This window comes from Xylocopa sonorina, chromosome 11 (genome assembly GCF_050948175.1).
Source record: "Xylocopa sonorina isolate GNS202 chromosome 11, iyXylSono1_principal, whole genome shotgun sequence".
Lineage (NCBI taxonomy): Eukaryota > Metazoa > Arthropoda > Insecta > Hymenoptera > Apidae > Xylocopa > Xylocopa sonorina.
This window is the reverse complement of record NC_135203.1, coordinates 298,078-301,902: the sequence shown is the minus strand read 5'-3', so window position 1 is coordinate 301,902 and position 3,825 is coordinate 298,078. Positions and strand designations below refer to the sequence as shown.

The 3,825-nt window shown below is 52.5% G+C and overlaps 1 pseudogene; it reads left to right on the top strand.

Annotated features, from left to right (window-relative positions):
* The first annotated feature begins 2,814 nt into the window (after nucleotides 1–2,814).
* LOC143429529 (U2 spliceosomal RNA) lies at nucleotides 2,815–2,992 on the top strand (annotated as a pseudogene).
* Nucleotides 2,993–3,825: the final 833 nt, after the last annotated feature.

Sequence of the window (3,825 nt, the reverse complement as noted above, 5' to 3'; positions counted from 1 at the left end):
CAGCCTTTACGACGGCGTGGCGACGCGGGTCCGTACCGCTGAAGGGTACACGCCCTGGATCCCCATGAAGTCGGGGGTGAGGCAGGGCTGCCCACTTAGCCCGATCCTATTCGACCTTTCCATTGAGGCCATGGTTCGCGGGGCCGTGGACTCGGTGGAGGGTCTGAGTGTGAGAGGGCATAAGGTGACAGCCCTGGCGTACGCAGACGACGTGGCACTCGTCGCGTCATCCGTCGACGGAATGGGAAGGCTGTTGCAAGCAGCAGAGGGGACGGCTCGGCAGCTGGGGCTCTCCTTCAACCCCTCGAAGTGTGCAACCCTGCACATCAGAGGGGACGGGAGGGTTTCTGGCACCGAGTTCCGTCTAGTCGGGGGACTCGTTCCTGCCCTGTCGGAGGGGCAGAGTTACGAGCATCTGGGAGTGCCGACCGGGGTTCGGATCGACCAAACCCCGTATCCGACGATCCAAGCCTTATTAGTAGATCTTCGCGCGGTCGACGATTCCCTGCTCGCCCCCTGGCAAAAAATCGAGACCGTGGCGACATTCCTGTTGCCACGCCTCGATTTCGCGTTCAGGGGAGGCCACGTGCGAAGAACCGCTTTAGCCGATGCCGACAGGGTCATCAAACGCACGGTAAAGAGGTGGTTGCACCTCCCGCAGCGTGCCAGTGCGGAGCTGGTCTATATCCCCCCCGCTTGGGGTGGGTGCGGCCTTCTCCCGCTGGTGGATCTGGCCGACGTGGCGACCGTGTCGCACGCGTTCAGGTTATTGAATGCGAGCGATCCGGTCGTTGCGGACTTGGCCAGGTCAGCGCTGTGTGACGCCGTGCGGGAGAAGGCCGGTCGGACCCTTGGGAGCAGGGGCCTTGCCGACTATCTCTCCGGCTCTTTGTCGGGCGAGATGGCGAGGCCATCGGCGGGCCGAGCTTCGTTCTGGTCGCGAGTAAGGAACGTCGGAATTCGTTCATGTGCGCGGCTTGGGTTTAGTTGGAGATGGGACGAGGTCCGTGAAGAGCTCTCGGTTGTGTGCCGCTCCCGGAATGGGCGTGGCGTTGTTGTGCCGCCTGCTGCCAAGGGCCAAGTCACGCGGAGGCTGAGGGCAGCAGTGGGAGAGTGCTACCTGGAAAGGCTTCTTCGGAAGCCTGACCAGGGGAAGGTTTTCGACGCGACCTCCCGTTGCGCGGTCAGTAACCACTTTCTGCGCACCGGGGGGTATGTCCGCTTCGCTGATTGGCGCTTCGTTCACCGGGCCCGCCTCGACGTGTTGCCGCTAAATGGGGCACGTCGGTGGGGGACCGGTGACAAGCGTTGCCGGCGTTGCGGGCATGAGTTCGAGGGCCTTCCCCACGTGCTCTCCCACTGCGGTCCTCACTCCGCTGCCCGGCAGCTGCGGCATGACGGCCTCGTTCATAGGCTCGTGGCGGCTGCCCGTCTGCCAGGGGAGATCCGGGTCAATAAGCGCGTCCCGGGAGTCGACGGCGAGCTGGCAGCCCTGCGTCCCGACATCGTCGTGGAGCACGGGCTGTCGAAAAACATCGTCGTGGTCGACGTGGCCGTGCCTTTCGAGAACACTCTCGAGGCAATTGAGGAGGCGAGGATGGCGAAGATACGTAAGTATCAGCCCCTCGCCGAATCATTGCGGAGGCGCGGCTACCGAGTCCACGTAGATGCGTTCGTCGTCGGCGCCCTGGGCGCGTGGGACCCGGGAAACGAGTTTGTCCTGGACCTGCTGCGCGTCTCTCAGCGTTATGCAGCGCTGATGAGGCGTCTCATGATATCTGAGACAATAGCCTGGTCCAGAGATATCTACGTGGAGCATGTATCCGGGGTGCGTCAGTACCGGGCTCCACGGGGTACGTCTGAGGCGGAGTCGACATCGGCGGCGCTGAGCGGGAGCAGTGGAGGCGCCCGCGTCCCTGGGGTGGTGCCGCCTGCGGATCCTTAGGGCCTCCACATCTGCGGATCGGGGAGTCTAGCCGCCGGGAGGGGAGCTGGATCTGTATGGCCTCCACGTAACGTATTTATTGGATCTCATTGTATCCTATTTTATTCCATTATATCTTGTCTTAATTTATCTTACTTCACTTAACTTATTTTATATTTATTTTACCTTAGTCTATCTTATTCTATCCTATTTTATTTTACTTTACTTACCTATTCTACTTTGTTTTACCTTACCTTACTTTATTCTATTCTTATTTTTATCTATTTTACCTCATCTATTTTATCCTACCCTATTTTATTTTAACCTGACCAGTTCATTTTAAGATACCTATATACTAGTCAGCTATTTATTTATCTATTCATTTATTTATTTATTTACTCTTCTCTTTCAATTTAGTTAGTAACAGATCCACGTAAATAACTACTATACCCACTATATGGCGGCCTGAATTCTCCCGACCCAACATCTTTGACTTGGATAAAAGCGTACATCCGCACTACGATTGTGAACGAGGACGCTTACATCTAGGGTGCTAGAGCTAGATGCATATTAAACCTACAGTTTGTGTACATATTATGCGATAGACCAATACGCACTGTGCAACACTCTATTTATGGTTATTAATGGTTATCCTGATTTATATATGACTATCTATAAGTCATTTGGTTATATTTATTGAAACATTATGGAGTTTATACTTTGTACACCAAATTCATTGTTATAATTATGCATAAGATGATGCGTCAGGGGTTAGTCCCCAGCATAACTTATGATAAAATATTGTATATCTGTTAAAATTCGTGCGGACAAAACACGGAGTTATATTGTAAATTGACTGTATACCCCTGGGGCTTCGGCCTCAGGGGAACATTAATTGATAAATAAACGCTTTTAATCTGTTCTTATCAGCTTAATATCTGATACACTCCTCATTAGGAGTCAGAATATTAACCTGATTTTTGGAAAAAGGCGGACCGCTGGGGCTTGCTCCACCTCCGCCGCGAGTCGACCCAGTATTGCAGTGCCTCTGGGACCGGCTCAATAAGCCTTTTCCAAAGATCAGATATATTCTTTTAAACCAATAAACCCACACACTTGATCTTCCCCATCAGTAGCTTTTAAGTATCATTTTACTTTGTGTCTTTCCGACTCGCTCACCGGAGTGTCGCGTTATCATCCGCGTCGCGCGTGCTGTGCTCGTGTGTGGTGCAGTGTTCAGTGCGTTCGACTTAGCTGGTGGAACCCCGGACTTGGTAAGTCTAACACTTGGAATTTCGGTGGAGGTCCCTTTCGCGCGTAGTTAGTTTAAAGTGCTCCCGATGCGGTGGTGTTGAACGCATCGGGTAGACGTTAGACGTCCATACGTGACGTCCCTCCTCCTAGGTCGACCATTTCGACCTCCGAGGAGTTTGAATCCGAGTAGATTCGGTTTGTTCGACCTTATACCCGGTTATAAGTGTAAACTTTACACTTATAGCCGTTGGTTTTGAATTCGACCTCTCCGTGTTTTGGGTGTTGGACTGTTTGCACGTACGCCCGTAAATCGAATTTCTTGCTCGATTTTACGGGTCGTCGCTGCGAAATAGCAGCAATTAGTTAATTAAATTCACCGTTTTATTTGTTTAATCAAGAGATCGGGGTACACGGAGGCCCTTTACACCCCGTGTAACTCGATACGTCGCGGTCCGGAGTTTTCCAGGCCGTGTGGAGTGTCGTGAAAAGTTAAACCGTCGCGGTTGCTGGTCACGTACGCGAAGCACGGTTCGTTCGTGCGGGGCTGTGTCCACCGGGCACAGCGGAATTGTTTTATATTATTTTATTTTACTTTATTCTATTAGATTCCGCTCCGTTTCGTTAATCTGTGCTAATATATTAATTTA